The sequence below is a fragment of the Penaeus vannamei genome, chromosome 27 (assembly GCF_042767895.1).
Source record: "Penaeus vannamei isolate JL-2024 chromosome 27, ASM4276789v1, whole genome shotgun sequence".
NCBI classification, from domain to species: Eukaryota; Metazoa; Arthropoda; class Malacostraca; order Decapoda; family Penaeidae; genus Penaeus; species Penaeus vannamei.
Genome location: NC_091575.1, coordinates 31,560,426 through 31,580,425, shown reverse-complemented (window position 1 = coordinate 31,580,425; position 20,000 = coordinate 31,560,426). Strand labels below are relative to the sequence as shown.

The window sequence follows — 20,000 nt, the reverse complement described above, 5'->3', positions numbered from 1 at the left end:
TAATTTGTACTCTGATCTTTTTTTTTTTTACTTTCTAACTCAAAATAGTTTACGCACGTAATCCCACGGTCAAAATAATTAATCATTATATACCTCAATAAAAAAAACAGATAATCATATTCTTATCTACAGAAAATTAAGTACCAAATAGTTTGTACTTTGATCATTTTTTTTTTTTTTTTACTTTCTATCTAACTCAAAATAGTTCACGCACGTAATCCCACGGTCAAAATAATTAAGCAGGGATAGTTCAATAACTGATCCAAATAATTGCATAGATTGCACCGACAATTAAGCTGATCTGAATTTGCACAGTCGACTAATTTGCTAACAGGAGCAGGGACTCATTACCATAAATGTTATCATGGTTCTATGACTGATGATAACAATGGAATAGCGAAAGGGGGATAGAAGTACATGGTAAAATATGTGGCGAAGGAGGAGGAGAAAGTGGTGTGATAATAACGATGGAATAGCGAATAGGGGATAGAAGTACATGATAAAATATTCTTCAAAGTGGCGAAAGAGGAGGAGAAAGTGGTGTGATAATAACAATGGAATAGCGAAAGGGGGATAGAAGGGCATGGTAAAATATTCTTCAAAGTGGCGGAGAAGGAGGAGGAGAAAGTGGAGTGATAATAACAATGGAATAGCGAATAGGGGAATAGAAGGGTATGGTAAAATATTCTTAAAAGTGGCGAAGGAGGAGGAGAAAGTGGTGATAATAACAATGGAATAGTGAATAGGGGATAGAAGTACATGGTAAAATATTCTTAAAAGTAGCGAAGAAGGAGGAGGAGAAAGTGGAGTGATAATAACGATGGAATAGCGAAAAAGGGAATAGAAGTGCATGATAAAATATTCTGAAAAGTAGCGGAGGAGGAGGAGGAGAAAGTGGCGATAATAACAATTGAATAGCGAAAAGGGGGATAGAAGGGTATGATAAAATATTCTTAAAAGTGGCGGAGAAGGAGTAGGAGAAAGTGGCGATAATAACAATGGAATAGCGAAAGGGGGATAGAAGTACATGGTAAAATATTCTTAATAGTGGCGAAAGAAGAGGAGAAAGTGGTGTGATAATAACGATGGAATAGCGAATAGGGGGATAGAAGTACATGATAAAATATTCTTTAAAGTGGCGAAGAAGGAGGAGGAGGAAGTGGTGTGATAATAACGATGGAATAGCGAAGAAGGGAATAGAAGTGCATGGTAAAATATTCTTAAAAGTAGCGGAGGAGGAGGAGGAGGAGAAAGTGGTGTGATAATAACAATGGAATAGCGAAAGGGGGATAGAAGTACATGGTAAAATATTCTTAGAGTGGCGAAAAAGGAGGAGGAGAAAGTGGTGATAATAACAATGGAATATCGAAAAGAGGGATAGAAGTGCATGGTAAAATATTCTCAAAAGTGATGGAGGAGGAGGAGGAGGAGAAAGTGGTAAAAAAAAGAGAAAATGAATACAACTAATTATACTGAGAAAAATTAATCATATTAGATTCTAAATCCACTTTTAAAAATATCCCTCAATTTATGAATATAACTCTGAACGTAGAGAATAAAAAAGAAAAAAAATCATTCACATATTAAAAATTCTCAATGTAGAAAATATGACATTATCCAAACACAAAAAATAAAAACTATAAAAACAAAATTATATCACGAAATAAGAGTAAACTGTTTCTTAAAAGACAAATTTGATTTCGGAAAATGCAATATTGACACAACTATTAATATTCCTCGTGACCATCTTCAATAATGTTAAAATTCCCAAGACACGAAATACAAACCAATTAAAAAAGAAAATCATATTGATACGAAAAAATGAGACAGAGAATAATATCAAATAATTCAATTTCTCGAAAAAGTCTTTAAAAAGTTTTTAAAAAATCATATTGATACGAAAAAGAGACATAGAATAATATAAAATAATTCAAATTCTTGAGGAAAAAAACACACACGTTTAAAAAAGACATAAAATACATGATGATGCGAATTCTGAATATAAAATCTTACAAATAACAAAACAAATAAAAAAAGACAAAGAAAATAAGTAATCACAATAATAAAAGCTGTAATATTGACTCGGTTTTCGGTTTGCAACATTGCAGAGGGCGGGGTGGGGTAGGGGGGGGGGGGGGGGGGGGGGCCTGGTGATTGCAAGGGCTGGATTGATGGTGTTTGTCTGTTTTTAATTGATGGTGTTTGAAAAGCAAATATTTCCCTTCCCCCCTCCCTCCCTCCCTCGTTCTCTCCACACCCCCTCCCCCCTTCCCTTCCCTCCTCTCCTTCGTTCCTTTTCACTTGCTCTTCCACTCTCCCTTCCTTTCCATACTACCCACCTCTTCCCCCTTCCCTTCTACTAACCCTCCTTCTTCCCTTCCCTCCCTACCCCCTTCACCCTCGTTCTCTCCACCCCCTCTTCCCTTCCCTCCCTACCTCTCCCTCCCTTCCCCTCCCCATCCTCCCTTTCCTTCCCTACCCCCCCTTTACTCCTTTCCCCTTTTCCCTCTCCCTCACTTACCTCCCTCCTTCTTACCTTTCCCTCCCCCTTTTCCCCTTTTCCCTCCCTCCCTCCCTTTCCCTCCCCCCCTTTTCCCCTCCCTCCCCTTCCCTTTCCCTCCCTCCTTCCCTTCCCTCCTCCTCCCTCCTCCCTCCCTTCTTCCCCTCCCCTCCCTCCCTCCCTCCCTCCCTCCTCTCCCTCCCTCCCTCCCTCCCTCCCTCCCTCCCTCCCCCTTTCCCTCCCTCCCTTCTTCCCTCCCCCTTTCCCTCCTTCCCCCCCCCTCCCTTTTTTTTTCCCTTTCAATTTTTAAAAAAAAAAACTTTCTTCTTTTCTTTTTGGGTTTTTTTAAAAAAAAAAAAAAAAAAAAAAAAAAAAAATTTTTTAAACTTGTTGAGGGAAAGCTTGTTTTTTTTTTCCCCCCCTCTTCCCCTTTTTTTCCTTTTCCCTTTATTTCCCCCCAATTTATTTTTTTTTTTTTTTTTTTTTTTTTTTTTCCCCCCCTTTTCCTTTCCCTTTCCCCCTCCTTCACTTTTTTTCCTCCCCTTTTCCCCCCCCCCTTCCCCCCTCTTTCCTTTTTCCCCTTTCCCCTTTCCCTTTTTTCCTTCCCCCTTTCCCCCTTTTTTCCTCCTCCTCCCTTCCCCCCCTCCTCTTCCCCTTTTTTCCCTTCCTCCTCCTTTCTCCCCCCCCTCCCCCCCCTCTCCCTCCCCCCCCCTTCCCCCCTTTCCCCCTTTCCCCCCCCCCCCTTTCCCCCTCCTTTCCCCCTTTCCTTCCCCTTCCCCCCCCCCTCCTCCCCCTTCCTCTTCCCCCTCTTTTTCCCTTTTCTTCTTTTTTTTCCCCCTTTTTTTTTCCCCCCTTTTTGGGGGGGGGGTTTTTTTTTTTTTGGGGGGGGGAAAAGGGGTGTGGGGGGGAAGGGGAGTTTGGGGAGGGGGAAGGGGGAAAAAAGGAAGGGGAAAAGGGGGGGGGGGGGGAAGGGGGGTTTTGGGGGGGGGAGGAAAAGGGGTGGGGGAAAGGGGGGGGGGAGGGGGAGGAAAAGGGGGGGGAGGGGGGGAAAAAAGGGGGGGGGGGGGGGGGAGGAGAGGGGGGGGGGGGGGGGAGGAGGGGAAAAGGGGGGGGGAGGGGAGGGGGGGGAGGGGGGAAAAAAAGGTGGGGGGGAAGGGGAAGAGAGAGGGGGGGGGAAAAAGAGAGAGAAAAATGGTTTTTAGGGGGAGGGGGAGAGAGGGGGGGGGAGAGAAGAAAAGAGGGGGAGGGGGGGTGGGGGGGGAAAAAAAAAAAAAAGGAAAAAAAAAAAGGGGGGGGGGGGGTAAGGGGAGGGGGGAAAGGAAAGGGGGGGGGGGGGGGGGAAAAAAAGGGGGAAAAGGTGGAGGGGGGGGGGAGGGGGGGGGGAAAAAAAGGGGGGGGAAGGGATGGGGGGCGGAGGGAAAAAAATGGGGTTTAAAGGGGGGGGAAAGGGGGAGATTGGGGGGGGGAGGGGAAAAGGAGATTGGGGGGGGGGAGGGGAAAGGAGGAAAAAAAAGGGGTGGGGAGAAATTTGGTTTTGGGGGGGGAAAAGGGAGGGAAGGAAGGGGAGATTTTTAAAAAAAGGGAGGAGAAAGGGAAAAGGGGTTTAAAAAAGGGGAAGAGAAGAGGGGGGAGGGGGGGGGGGAGAAAAAAAAGAGGAGGAGAGGGGGGGGGAAAAAAAAAAGGGGGGGAGGGGAGAGGGGAAAGGGGGGGGGGAGGAGGAGGGGGAAAAGGGGGAAAAAAGGAGAGGGGAGAGGGAAGGGGGAAAAAAAAAAAAAAGGGAAAGGGAAAAAAAGAAAAAAAAAAAAAAAAAAAAAAGGGGGGGAAAAAAAAAAAAAAGGGGGGAAAAAAAAAAAAAAAAAAAAGAAGGAAGGAGAGAAAAGAAGAAAGAAGGGAAGGAGGAAAAAGAAAAAAAGAAAAAAAAAGAAAAAGAAGAAGAAAAAAAGAAAAAAAAAAAGGAAAAAAGGGGGGAGGGGGAAAAAAAAGGGGAAAAAAGGGGGAAAGGGGGGAAAAGGGGGAAAAGAAAGGGGGGGGGGTTTTTTTTTTTAAAAAGGGGGGGGGGGAAAAAAAAAACCCCCCCCAAAAAATTTTTTTAAAAAAAAAAGGGGGGGGTTTAAAAGGGGCCCCCTTTTTTTTTTTTTTTTCTAAAATTTCCCCTTTTGGGGCCGGGGTTTCCTTTTTTTTCCCCCCGGGGAAATTTTTATTTTCCTTTTGGGGTTGGGTTTTTTTTTGCCCCTTTTTTCCTTTCCCCCGTTTCCCCCCTTTTTCTGGGAAAAACCCCCCTTTTTTCCCCCTTTTCAATTTTTTTCCCCCTTTTTTTCACCGTCCCCCTTTTCCCCTCTTTCCTTTTATTTTTTGGTTGGACAAAAATTTTTTTTTTTTTTTTTTTTTTTTTTCCTTCTTTAGTTATTTTTTCTTCTTTTTCTTTTTTTTCCCAAAAAAAAGAAAATGGGGGGGCCTTTCCCCCGGGGGGTTTGGTGGGGGTTTTGGTTTTGGGGGTTTTTTTTTTTTAAGGGGTTTTTTTTTTTGGGGGAAAAAATTTTTTTATTTTTAAAAAAAAAAACCCCCCCAAACCAAAAAAAAAAAAAACCCCCCAAAAAAAAAAACTTTTTAAAAAGGGAAAAAATTTTTGGGGGGTTGTAAAAAAGGGGGGCCGGGAAAAAAAGGGAAAAAAAAAAAAAAAAACCAAAAAAAAAAGGGGGGGGGGAAAAAAAAAAAAAAAAACCCAAACAAAAAGGGGCAAAAAAAAAAACCCCAAAAAAAAAAAAAAAAACCCGGGGCCGGGGGGGGGTTTTTTTTTTTTTTCTCCTTTAAAAATTTTTGGGCCTGTGCCCTTCCCCCCCTTTTTCCCCCCTTTTTTTTTTTTCCCCCTCCTTTTTCCTTCTTTCTTCTTACTTCTTCCCTTATCCTCTCCCTCTTTCTTCTTTCTTCTTCCCTTATCCTCTCCCTTCCTTCTCCCTCATTCTTCTTACTTTAGTTCTTTGACTTTCTCTTTCCTTTCTTTCTTCGCCTTCTCTTTCTTTTGTCTTGGTTCATTCTCCTCCATTCGTTTCTCTTTTTTTCCTTCCCTCTTTTGTTATTTCTTCTATCGTCTTCTATCGCTTCGCCTTCTCTTTCTTTCCCTACTTATTTTCTTTTCTCTTGGTGTGTTCTGTTCCCCACGCTTTATTCCTCTCTCTCCTATCCCTTATTCTTCAGTCAGTTCTCTTTTCCTCAATCCCTCTCTTTCCTTCTCTACTCTCTCTCTTTCCTTTATCACCATTCGCATTTATTCCTTTCCTTTTCCTCTTTCTCGCTCTTTCCCTGTTCTCTCTCTTTTTTTTTCTTTCTTCTCTTCCTCTCTGCCTCTTCCTCTCCTTTTACTCTATTCCGGTTTCTAGCTTTTGACACTATTTCTTTCTCTCTATTTTTCTGATCTCCTCTTCCTTCTTTCTTCCCTTCCTCCACTCCTCCCCTTTTCCTTCTTTCTTCCCTTCCTTCTTTCTCCCCTTCCTCCTGTCTTCCCCTAACTCCTCCTCTTCCTCCTTTTTCTCCTTCCTTCCTCCTATCCTTCCTTCACTCTTTCCCCTCCTTTCTCCCCTTCCCTTCCTCCTCTCCTCCCCTTCCGTCTTTCTTCCCTTCCTTATGTCTCCTCTTCCTCCCCTCCTCCCCTTCCTCCTCTCCTTCCCCTCCTTCTCTCTCCCCTTCCTCCCTCCTCCCCTTCACCTAACTCCTTCACTTCCCCCACCCCCATCACCCCCTCCCCCTCCCCCCCACGATCCCCACCCATGTACCAAAATCGGATGAATAAAATGATAAAATAAGGTTATCAAATTGAGACTGGGTGATGGGGAGGGAAAAGGGAGGGGGGAGAAGGGGGGGGGGAGGGAGAGGGGGAGATAATGAAGTGAGGGGGAGGGAGGAAGGGAGAAGGAAGGGGAAGGGGAGGGAGAAAGGAAGGGGAAGGGGAGGAGGGAGGGAAGCGAAGGGAGAGAGAAGGAGAGGGGGAGATAATAAAGTGAGGGGAGGGAGGAAGGGGAAGGGGAGGGGGAAGGAGGGAGGAATAGGGGAGAAGAGGGGGAGGGGAGAGGGAGATGATATAGTGAGGGGAATGGGGGAGGGGAACGAAGGGAGAGAGAAAGAGAGGGGGAGATAATAAAGGGAGAGGAGGGGGAGGGGGGAAGCGAAGGGAGAGAGAAGGAGAGGGGGATATAATAAAGGGAAAGGGAGGCGGAATGGAATGGGAAAGAAGAGCGGGATAGGAAAATGAAATAAGTAGAGAAGAACTAAAGAAAATGAAAGAACTAAGAAAAGAGAGAAGAGAAACCAAAAGAAAGGTTTAAAAACAAAAAATAGTAAGAAAATAGAAAGAGGCAAAGAATAAAAAGAATCAGCAAAAAGACAGAAGAACAAAGAGGGGAAATAGAGGAGGGGAGAGAGAGAGAGAGGAAACCGGAGTGAAATCATCCGTAAACAACTATCCTTTGATATCATGGCGATCGGTACCCGGCCGACGCGACGATGTGTTCAGTCGCCAAGTTTAAAAGGAATTTCTAACTCTGCAGTGTCAGAATATCTCGACCTAGAGCTAAAAGAATACGTTATCTTTTATATATATTCTTTTTTTTTATTCTTAAATTTGTTGATTTATCTGTCTGATAATGAGAGACAAAGAATGAAATGGAGAGTGAAAAGAGAAAGAGAAAAGGATAAAATCTGCAAATGTGTAGTGATAGAATTTCTCGAATCGGTGCAAAAATAATTCGTTATCTTTTATTTAAATTCGTTTTTTTTATATATTTATTTGTTGATTCATGTGTTTGAGAGTGAGAGAGAGACAGGGAAATGGAGAGAGTGAAAAGAGAAAGGGATAAAAGAATTTCTCGACCTGGAGCTAAAAGAATACGTTATCTTTTATTTAAATCCGTTTTTTATTTAAATATGTTGATTCATCTTTTTCATAATGAGAGACAACGAACGAAATGGAGTGAAAAGGAGAAAGGGATAAAATTTGCAAATGCGCAGTGTTAGAATTTCTCAAACTGGAGCTAAAATGATGAGCGTTATCTTTTATTTAAATTCGTTTTTTTCATTATTCATCTAGTGTGAGAGAAATAGAAATGGAGAGAGTGAAAAGAGAAGGAGAAAGAAGAGTAAAAAAGAAAGAGGGGGAGAGATAGAATGAGAGTGAGAGAAAAGGGAAAGAGAATATAATAAAAAAGAGGGAGAGATAGACAAGAAGCTAATGAGAATGAGAGAAGAGAGAAAGAGAAAAAAATAAAAACACGAAACTAGGAGAGAGAGAGAGAGAGAGTGTGAGAGTATTTTATTTTAAAACTGCGTTGAATACTACAACAACAACGGGAGCAAATAGCGTAAACACATTTTTCCGATGAATAAAACTATGACTAGTAAAAGTGAACAATGAAAACAAGGTGGTTTATCATAACAAACAATTAAAACGTACGATTGTTACAGAATGGATGGTTAAAACGCAATTTAACAACACAAAAACAATATCATAATAGTAATACAGGACAAGAGTAAAAAAATCTTCGAATTAATATCAATAGAAAATAAAATAGAATACCTAGACCATAAACAACAAAATACATCGTAATTCTTTACAACCACGACGAATAATTCTGCCCAACTTTTGACATGAATAATGAAATAATTAGATTAATAAATGAATAAGCCTTGAATAATGGGATAAAGGTATTTTCACCCACAAAACAACAATGGATGAATGTGCAGTGAGTGTGCAACAGTGACAAGGATAGCCAACGGAGAGCAGACACGCCGAGGGTTGCAATCAATGGAGTTACATCATATCAGCTGATTCACGAACAGCTGTCTGCCTCTGTCGTTGCTGTTTCGTGGTTCTCTCTTTCTCTGTCTAGTTCTATATTTATCTCTCTGTTTCTGTCTGTTTCTCTTTCGCTTTCTCGATTTCTTTCTCTCTTTCTCTTTCTCGATTTCTTTCTCTTTCTCTCTCTCTATCTACCTATCTACCTTTCTGTCTCTCTTTCTCTTTCTTTCTTCTTTCTCTCTCTCTACTGTCTCTCTCTCTCTCTCTTTCTCTCTCTCGCTATATATATATATATATATATATATATATATATATATATATATATATATATATATATATATATAAATTTCTCTTTTTCTCTCTCTCACTCCCTCTCTCTCTCTATCTCTCTGCGTTTAATTTTTATTTTGTTTTATTTTCTATTTCATGTGTGCGTGGATGCCATTTAACTTTATCGTGTGCATAATTTGTTTGAATGAAAATTGTGGCAACAGGTGTGTTAATGCTGAGTGAATGATAGAGGAAGGGATAGAGAGAGAGAGAAAGAAAGAGAGAGAGAGAGAGATAAGGGGGGAGGGAAGGAGAGAGAGAGAGAGAGAAGGGGGGAGGGAAGGAGAGAGAGAGAGAGCAAGGGGGGAGGGAAGGAGAGAGAGAGAGAGAGAGAGAGAGAGAGAGACAGCGAGAGAGAGAGAAGACAGCCAGACAGACAGAGAGTATTGAGGGAAGGCAAGGAGAAATGAACTTAGGAAGAGATGAAAAGATAGAGAGAGAAAAAGAGAGGAGAGGGAGAGAATAGTCTGTATTTACGAACAATAGCCACGCAACTTAACGTAAACGTGGAAAAATACATAAATAATAATAATAATGATAACAATAATAATAACACAATAGAGATGGGAAATTTGCACAGTGAAGTAAAATACACAACCATGTTACCATCGACATCCAGTGAAACAAATGCTAGAACATTACGTGCTTAAACTATTTTCGATATTTTACCCCCAAAAAACTACATATTCTCGCCATCAACGGACTTTCACGTTATATGAATAATTTATCGTCACATAAGAAGGATTTGGAAATGAAACACACGTTTGCCATTACTATGCAGGGGAAAAAAAGGTAAAGCTGATGATATTTTTTGGCGGGAGGACGAAGTATAACATTTTTAAGCTCGTGGGCCGCGTCGGTTATAACGATTTCCTTTTGTCTTGATTTGATAGATAATTCGATAGATAATCAATACGCAAGCATCTCTCTTGTCTCGTCATTTTCATCACTTTCATCTACAGAATATACAAATATCCACCACCTGCTAAATGTATCCCTTTTTTTTATAATTATTTTTTAAAATCAAAATCGTTACTTTATATCGAAAATAACTCGATAAAGCGATAGTGATGATGATGGTGATGATAATGATGATGAAGATGATGACGATGGTGATTATAATAATAATGGTAATGATGATGAATAATATGATGATGGTGATGATACTGAAGAAGATGATCTTATTAAAGAAAATGACTGTGATGATGATAAAGATGATACCTAAGATGACGATTAAATAATAATGATAATAATAACGAAGGTTCAATAGGCATACCATTTACTGCTCCCCCTTAACCACCATTCCAACGAATTAAACCAACCAAAGAAAACGGGAATTTTACACACACACCATTTTACTATTTTTCCCGCCATTCGTTCCGCCATCTTTGCCGCACATCTCGCCGAAGTGAAATGAAGTGAAGTGAAGTGAAGTGAAGTGAGCTGCGAGGAAAGCGTGAAGGGAGAATATCCCCCCTTGTTATGGTATGGATTTAGTGTGACCTTCAAGTGCTTAGTGGAAGGCCTAGTGGATGGGGGAGAGGGGGGAGGAGGGGAGGAGAGGGGAAGAAGGGGAGAGAAAGGAGGGGAAGAGAGGGGAGGAGATGGGAGGAGGGGAGAAAAGAGGGGAGGAGGGGAGGAAGGAGGATGGGGAAGAGAGGGGAGGGGGCTGGGGAGGAAGGGGGGTGGGGTAGAGAGGGGAGGAAAGGGGTGGGGAAGAGAGGGGAGGAAGGAGGATGGGGAAGAGGGGATAAGGGGAAGAAAGGGGTGGGATGGGGAGGAGAGGAGAGGAAGGATGGAGGAGAGAAGGGAGGAAGGGGGATGGGGAAGAGAGGGGAAGGAGAGGAGGGGAGAATGGGAGATGGGGAGAGGAAGGGGGAAGAGGGATAAGAGAGGAAGCACTAGAGAGGGATAAGAGAGGAAGGGGCATGAGAAAGAGGGGAAAGGGGAAAGGAGGGAGCAAGGAGGATGGATAGATTAGGGAAAAGGGGGAAAGGGGAAGGGTAGGAGAGTGAAGAGGAGGAAGAGAGAAGGATAGGAAGGGGGAGGGTGGTAGGGAGGGGACGGGAGGAGGGAAGGATACGATAATAATAATAATAATGATAATAAGACAAGGTGAAGAGAAGGGTCGAAGAGGAAGGAAGGAGGTGGAGTTGAAGAAAAGAGGAGGAAGGGAGAGGAGAAGGAAAGAAGAAAGGAAGGGAGAAGAAAGAGGGAGAAAGAAAAGAGAAGACAACGAGCAATTTCGAATAAGCGAAGAAGAAGAAGAGAGGGAACAAGAGGAAGAAACGAACAACAGAGATAGAGGGGGAGAAGAGAAGGAAAAAAGAAAAACCAGAAAAAAAGAAAGGAAAGAGGAAAGAAGAAAAGAAGAATTAAAGGAGAAACGAAGAGAACTGAAATAAAACCAGTTAAATAAAAAAAAAAAAAAAAAAAACAGAGAGAAAGGCATAAATAAGATAAATGTCAAGAACAGAGAAAATGGAAAAAAAAAGAATGCAGGAATGAGGAAGCAGAAGAGGGGTGGGCGGGGTAGAGGGGCGGGCCTATAGGGGGGGGAGGGAGGGAGGGGTGGAGCTAGAGGAACGGAAGACTGGGGGGAGGGGGAAGGAGGGGGGGGGAGGGGCGGAGGACTCTAGGAGGGGGAGGGGGAGGGGGGACGGAGGACTGTGGGGGGGTGGGGGGGGACGGAGGACTCTAAGAGGGGTGGGGAGAGGGGGTAGGAGGGAAAGAGGACTCTAGGAGGGGGGAGGGGGGCGGAGGATTCTGGGAGGGGGGAACGGAGGACTGTGGGAGGGGGAGAAGGAGGGGGGGGTAGGGGGGACGGAGGATTCTAGGAGGGGGAGGGGGGGAGGGAGACGGGGGACTCTAGGAGGGAGGAGGGGGAGGGGGGCGGAAGACTCTAGGAGGGGGAGGGGGAGGAGAGAGGACGGAGGACTGTGGGGGGAGGGGGAGGAGCTAGAGGAACGGAGGGGGGGGGGATAGGGAGGACGGAGGACTCTAGGAGGGGGTAGGGGGGGTAGAGGAACGGAAGACTGTGGGGGGGATGGGTAGGGGGGAGGGGGGACGGAGGACTCTAAGAGGGGGAGGTAGAGGGGGGAGTTGAACCGAGGACTCTAGGATGGGGGTAAGGGGGAGGACTCTAGGAGGGGGTAGGGGGTAGGGGGGGAAGCTCTCTACAACGGCTAGCTTCCGGGTGAATGTTCTACGCTGCCTCTTATGGCGGAAATGTACTTATATACTGTTTTGTATAATATTTACTGTATTATACGTTACACTGTATTGTAGATTATACTGTATTGTTATATATTGTATTATATATCATACTGTATTATATTTTATGCTGTATCATACAATATAGTTTGATATTATGTGTATCATATATTATACTGTATAACTGTATACTGTAGTATATATCATACTGTGTTATATGTTATGCTGTATTATTATATATTGTATTATTTATTATACTGAATTGTACGTTACACTGTATTATGCTGTGTCTTATAGTGTATTATATAATATATTGTATAACTATATACTGTACTTTATATTATACTTTATTATATGTTATACTGTATTATGCATTGCATTGTGTTATATATTGTATTATATATTATGCTGTATTATCATATACTGTATCATATATTATACTGTATTATTGTATACTGTATTTTATATTTCATTGCATTATATAATGTATATGTTATGCTGTATATATACTCTATTATATATTATAAGCTTATACATTGTACAATATATTATATACTTATACACTGCATTATATATCATACTGTATATCACGCATTATATGTTATACTGAACATATACTGTATGGATGAGTATATCCAGCATACTATTGGTATATTTTGTTGTATTTCATCCTAGTTGTTTATTAATATCTTCCTATACTTTGTCTCTGATTTTCTGTTATCAATATTAACATTATCATTGTTGTCCTTATTATCCTTATACTGTTATATAAATTTGATTATTATTATCTGTATTTCTTTATTATTATTCTTGTTATTGTATATTATTGTTGTTATTGTCATTATCATTGTTTATTATCATTATCATTATAAGTAATATTACTATGTTCACGTTAGAATCAAAAGTATTAGTCATCACATTAATATCAATTATATTCATTATTATTGCTTATTGGTGGTGGTATTATCATTATCTTTATCATCATCTATATCACTATATCTATTAATTCTATCAATTTATTACCTATTAATTTATTATTAATTTATCATTATTCATTATTATTTATAATTAATTATCTATTAATTTATTCATTTCCTCTTTAGTATTTTTTATTGATATGATTGTTATTAATCATCTTTGTTAATTTTTATTATTATTATTATCATCATTACTATCTTTACTTTGGCTGTCATTTGAATTTATATCATCATTATCACGTGTTTTATCATAATCATTATTCTTATCAAAATTTCTTAGCATTTCTTTTTATTATGAATTTCGTAATCTTCAATTTTACTATTGTACTATTTTTACTATTTAATTAATTTTACTATTTTACTATTTAATTCATTTTACTATTTATTATTCATTATGTATTCTTTATTATTCATTTATATACATTCATTTTACTATTTCACTATTTGATTAATTTTACTATTTCAGTCAATTAATTAATGTTACTATTGTATTATTGCTATTTACTATTTTACTATGGTTATCATCGTTATCACGAATAGTAGTAGAGGCATCATTAATATCGTCTTTATTGTCATTGTTATTATTACTATTATCATTATCATTATTATCATTAATATTATTATTATCTATTATTATTGTTGTTATTATTATTGCCATCATCATTATTGTTATCATAATTATTGGCATTATTATTATTATCATTTTATTAATATCATTATTACTACTATCATCATTATCATTATTATCATTATCGTTTTTATTATTATCATTATCATTATCAGCATCAATATTATCATTTCTTATTATCATCATTATTGCAATATCATCATTACTATTCTCATATTCATTCTTGTTATTTTTATGATAATTTCATTATTCTTATATTACCATTGTAGTTATTGTTATCATTATCATTTTTATCATTCAATAACAATAATATGATAATAATGATAAAATATAATGATAATAATGATAATATATAATGATAATAATGATAATAAAAATAGCAATAACTACATTACCATTACTAGAATTTCATTATCATCATTATAATTATTCTTATTACTATAATCATAATTATCGTCATTATCATTCCTCTCCTAATCATCATCATTGTCATTACTATCATCATAATTATGCTCATCATTATTACTGTCATTATTGTTATTATCATTATCATTAATATTTTCTACAATTGCTCTTAATATTCAAACATTATCATCATCATCATCATCATCATTATTAATATCATCACCTTTAGCTCTCGTATCTATTAAGACAAAATTATATTGTTATCTTTATCTGTAACAGTTTTATCAATAAGAAAATATATAATCTCATGGTTAGTTTTATCAGTATGAGCTTGAGTAATAATCGTATTAAGATTATAATTAATATAAGCTATTAATATTATTAGTGGTTGTATTATTATTATTAGCATTGTTATTATGTGGCTTTTATTATTGATTTGTTACTTTTGTTACTTTTCTTTTTATCATTATTGTCTATTATCATTATTACTACAAGTATTTCTTTTATTCCTTTTTACTTTATTATTATTATTCCCTTTTATTATTTTTATTATCATTACTATTATTCATTTTATTCCTTTTTATTTTATCATTATTTAATTCCTTTTTATTTCATTATTATCTTATTCATTTTTATTTTATCTTTATTTAATTCCTTATTATTATTTTTTGTTATTATTACTACCAGTATTCCTGCTTGTGTTATTATTGTTATTGTCATTATCATTAAAAGAATCTGCATGGTTGGTATCGTTGCATTATCATATTGGTTATAATGGTTGTGAATTATGTTATTACTACGATTGTGTGTTTCATTGTTATTGGTGTAATTAAAGTTATTGTCATTATTATCAGCATTGTTATTTTATCATTTAATATGTACCATGATAATAAGAATCACAGTAGCAATAATATGAATAATAACAATAGAAATAATAAGAAAAATAACAACAGAAATAATAAGAAAAATAACTAAAAAAAATGATGATAATAATAACAATAATAATAATGATAATAAAAAATGACAACCATTATTACCATTACCATCACCATCATTATCATCACAAAGCTAAAAGAATTATCATCAAAATCATCATCATTATTTCCACTATTACAGGTACTCATCATCATCATCAAATTCTTACATCATCATAATAACTTCCTCATCATTGCCAACATCCTCTTCCTCATCAAGGACCTTACATCATCATTCATTTCTCATTCATAACATTCATCGTTATCTGTGACGTCACTTGTTCTGCCAAACAAGTTGAGTCACGAGAGGGGGGTGGGGGGGGGGAGGGGGGTAACACGCCCAAACATATTCGTTCACTACAATGGACAGTCATTTTGGTTTTTGTTTTTTTCTTCTTCTTTTTTGTTTTGTTTTGTTTTGTTTGTTGTGTATGTTTTTATTTGTGGTTTGTTTGGTTTCTGTTTCTTTGTGTGTGTGTTTTTTTTTTTTTTTTTTTTTACGTACGTATTTTTTATGTTGTTTTTCTTTTCTTTTTTCGTTCTCTCTTTCTTTCTCCTGTTCTTGTAGGATTTTTTTTTCTTTTTTTGTTTTGTGCTTGTTTGGCTTCTAGATTTGTATACTTGTTTTCTCGCTTTCTTTCTTTCTCTTTTTCCTTCTCTCTCTCTCTCATTCTCTCTCTCTCGTTCTCTCTCTCTCTCTCTCTCTCTCTCTCTCTCTCTCTCTCTCTCTCTCCCTCTCTCATCACATTCACTCTCTCTCTCTCTCTCCCTCTCTCTCTCTCTCTTCTCTTATAGTAGTAGTTCAAGGATGGTAAGAGACATGGGTAAGAGAGAGAGAGAGAGAAGAAAGAAAGAGAGAGAAGAAAGAAAGAGAGAAGAGAGAGAGAGAGAAGAAGGAGAGAGAGACCGAGAGACCGAGAGACATAAGAGAAAAACAGAACATATATCAATTCACTTACACGTACACACCATACATAAATACCATGAAGTGCACACGCGTCCATATACTCTATCACACACACGCTCTAAGTAAGATATAAGGTCGTGCAGTAATAACGACGAAATGTAAGGAGAATGAGAGGGAGAGAGAGAGAGAGAGAGAGAGAAGGAGGGAGAAGGAGGGAGGGGGAGTGAGTGAGTGAGTGAGGGAGGGAGGGAGGGAGGAGGGAGGAGGGAGGGAGGGAGGGAGAGAGAGAGAGAGAGAGAGAGAGAGAGAGAGAGAGAGAGAGAGAGAGAGAGAGAGAGAGAGAGCGAGAGAGGAGAGAGAAGGAGGGAGAAGGAGGGAGGGAGGAGTGAGGAGGGAGGGAGGGAGGGAGGGAGGAGGAGGGAGGGAGGGAGGGAGGGAGAGAGAGAGAGAGAGAGAGAGAGAGAGAGAGAGAGAGAGAGAGAGAGAGAGAGAGAGAGAGAGAGAGAGAGAGAAGGAGGGAGGGAGGGAGAGATAGCCAGATAGCGAGAAAGACAAACAGGCAGAGAGAGAGAGAGAGAGAAAGAAAGACAAACAGAGAGAGAGAGAGAGAATTCGTCGCAATAGCCCACGTACTAACATGACAAGCAGAAAGACGAACCCTCGGCGACCCAGAATGACCCAACCCCGTCGAGAAACAAGAAAACAAATACCTAAAAAAAGAAAGAAAAATACGAATAAATAATCAAACAACAACAAAAATAACATCCAAAGCGCACAAATAAAGTACACACACAAGACACTCAGAAAGGAAGGTTCAAGAAAAAGCAGGTATTTGCCAGTCCATGCTATCGTATTGGCTGGTCCTTACCTGTGTGGTTTAGGAGAGTCCTGCAGAGGCGTGAACCGGGGGTTGGGGTGGTGGTGGTGGTAGTGGTTGGTAGTGGTTGGCAGGAAGCAATCACAAGAGGGTTGGAAGAGGAGGAGAGAGAGAGAGGAGATGCACTCAATCTCTTTGTCTCTTAGTTACACACTCCACTGCGACATCTTCTGCCAGCAAAACAAAGACTAGAGATGGTAGATAGTTCACACATAACACAGGTGGAGCAGAGGGCCAGGGGGAACTCCATGTTAAGGTGGGTTGGTTTGTTTGTTTGTTTGTTTTTTGGGGTGGTGGTGGTGGTCGAGTCTCGAAGGCGCGGTTCGTCGTACGGTTTGGGAGAAGCTACGAGGGTTTGATATAAAGAGGAAAGGGGAAGGTAGCCCCCCAAAAAATTTTTCTTAAGATCGCCTACGCCAATGTGTGAGCCTACGGAAGTGTTAGATTATTTTTTTTCTTTTTTTTTTCTAGGGTAAGAGAGAGACAGAGATAAGGAGCGGCCCGCCCGACCAATTGCGCGCGAGAACACACTCCCGTGACCCCTTCGCCGCGACACTGGAAACCCCCTCCTCGCTGCACATACAAAGGTTGGCAGATTTCGCCAGACGATGCTTATCTCCGCCTGTTATCGGGGCGGCGGGAGGGCGTCGCGGGCGGAGGGTGCAGGCCGTGGCTTGATGAGAGGGCCCTCGAGGAGATCAGCCCAAGAACATCAAATAAATCAATAGACGATACGCGCATTTTGATGAAAGAAGGTTACAACAGACTTCCACAGGGTGCTATCGACTGCCCGGCGGTGACGTCATGGTTGTCATGGCAACGGCGGGCGTTCTATTGATCACGCCTCCGTCACGCCGACACCCCCCCTCCCTCTCCCCCCCCTCCTCCTCCTGCTCCCCTCCGGCTTCAAAAGTGCTCCCCCACCCCACCCACCCCACCCCCTCTACTTATTCTTACGTCAGTCCCCTCAGTGCCCACGGGGGAAAAAGCGAAACGGGGGAAGAAGCACAGACCAGAGGTATTTAGAAGCGGGGGGGGGGAGGGAGAAGGGGGGGGCGGCGGCATTCGGCTGCTCCTCCCGACGTGCCGACCGACCGACCGACGACCCCCCCCCCCCCCGACACGTAGCCTCTGAAGGGAAGCTGTCGATGTCGGTTTTTTACGCTTTCGAACACTTTAGTCATTCAGGGTGGTCGAGGCGGTCCTCCGGCGGCACGCATTTCTATACTCGACACGCCCACGCCCACGCACACACGCACACAAACACACCCCACCCCACACATACACACTCAAACACCACACACAAACACCCCTGCCCCCTCCCCTCCCCTCCACACATACACAAACACACACCCACACCCACCCCACAAACACAAACACACCCTCCACCCTCCACCCCACCTCACCCCACGCCCACCCTACCCTACCCCACCTTCCACCACCCCACCCCACCCCACACACACACACGCCCAAAAAAAGCCCAGCTCACGCCCCTCCCGTATGAATGGCAACCTCCCACAACCCGCGACCATTGACACTGATATATATTAATTAACGTAGAGCACTGTGTGTCGCGAGCACCTGCGTCCCTATGGCAAGGACTGTGTCGGTTCGATTCATTCATTTGGCGAGACACACACCCCCCTTCCCCTCTCCCCTTCCCGTGAGGTCTCGCACTCAAACCCCTACTCCTTGTTGTTGCTGTTGAATTTTGTTGTTGTTGTTGTTGTTCGTCTTGTTTTTGTTCTTGTTCTTCGTCTTCTTCCTCATTTTCCTCCTCTTCTTCTTTTTCCTCCTCTTCTCCCTTCGTCCTCCGCCTCCTCTTCTTCCTTGTCATCAGCCTCCTCTTCTTCTTCCTCCTCTCCTCTTCCTTCTCCTCCTCTTCCTTCCCTTCTCTTATTCCTCTTCCTCCTTCTCTATTATCCTCTTCCTCCTCCTCTATTATCCTCTTCCTCCTCCTCTTCCTCCCTTCCTCCCCGCCTCCCCCTCCTCTTCCTCCTCCTCCTCCTCTTCCTCCTCTCCTTTTCCCCCTCCTTCTCCTCCTCCTCTTCCTCCTTATCCTCTCCTCCTCTTATCTCATCCTTATCTCCCACAGTTGCATCATAGCTCCGATTATGTCAGCCTGTGATGCGTCGGGTTTCTGCAACATATGATGCTTTATGTTGGGAATGCATGAGGTAATATTCTTCCACAAGTGCTTGATATTTCGCCGTGTTCTGGCCATCCACGCCGCCGTCATAATAGATAAATAAGAGATAAAGATAAATAAATAAATGAAAAATAATAAGAGATAAAGTCTCTTGGAAAGTAAATAAGTGAAAAATAAAGCCTATGGGAATATAGATACATGAATAAATGAAAAAAATGAAGCCCCTTAGAAAAGGAATAAATAGATAAATAAAGCCTATCAGAAAATAAATGAATGAAAAATAAAGCCTATTGGAAAATAATTAGATAAAAAATAAAGCCTATTAGAAAATGATTAGATAAAAAATAAAGCCTTTTAGAAAATGAATGAATTGATAACAGAAAATAAACAAATAAAGAAATAAAGCCTCTTAGAAAATAAATAAATAAAAAATAAAGCCTGCTCAGTTTCGCTGTGGCTTTCGGCCTCTGAGATCAATCTGTCACGAGAGCTAGATAGAGCCCTCAGAACCCGCCGAGCCCGAGAGCCTACAGAGCCAGACGCGGTCAGAGGGTGACGTGAACCTCTCAGGGTCAGTGCCACCCCGCGAACGCCGGAGGGAGCCGCCCTTATGTGGGTCGCGGGGGCGGTTTAGTGGGTCAAGGGCGGGGACGTCGGCGAGATCCAGCGCCGGAGGAGACGCGAGCCAGCGCAGGATCTTCAAGGTCGCGTGGCTCCACTCGGCCGAGGCGGAAGCGGGGCTCTCTGGGGCTCTCTGGGGCTCTCTCTCTGGGGCTCTCTGGGGCTCCCTGCTGTGATTTTGGGTTCCCTGCGGCTCCATCGCGACTCCCTGCGACTGCTTACGGTTATCTGAGTCTTCCTGCTTCTCCCTGCGACTTCCTGAGCCTCCTAGCGAATTCTTGCTTCTCCCTGGACCTCCTATGGCTCCCCACGACTCCCTGCGACTGCCTACGGTTCCCTGAGTCTCCCTGTAGCTCCCTGCTTCTCCCTGTACCTCCCACGGCTCCCAACGGCTCCCTACTTCTCTCCCTGCGACTCCCTACAACTCCCTGCTCCTCCCATGGCTCCCTACAATTCCCTGTTTCTCCCTGCTCCTCCCACGGCTCCCAACGGCTCCCTACTTCTCTCCCTGCGACTCCTTACAATTCCCAGCGACTCCCTCCTTCTCCCAACACCTCCCAAGGCTCCGTAAGCCTCCCCACTTCTCCCATCTCGCGACTCCCTCCTTCTCCCTGCGTCTCCCTGCACCTCC

At 41.5% G+C, this 20,000-nt stretch overlaps 1 protein-coding gene across 1 annotated transcript in view; it reads right to left on the bottom strand.

Moving 5' to 3' along the window:
- Positions 1-17,169, bottom strand: part of LOC113823914 (GTP-binding protein Di-Ras2) — a 70,355-nt gene extending 53,186 nt beyond the window's left edge. Inside the window, exon 1 of the mRNA XM_070141188.1 lies at positions 16,591-17,169. The gene's annotated coding sequence lies outside the window, so the exon portion shown is untranslated. The remainder of the gene's footprint in view (positions 1-16,590) is intronic.
- Between the last annotated feature and the right edge of the window lie 2,831 nt (positions 17,170-20,000).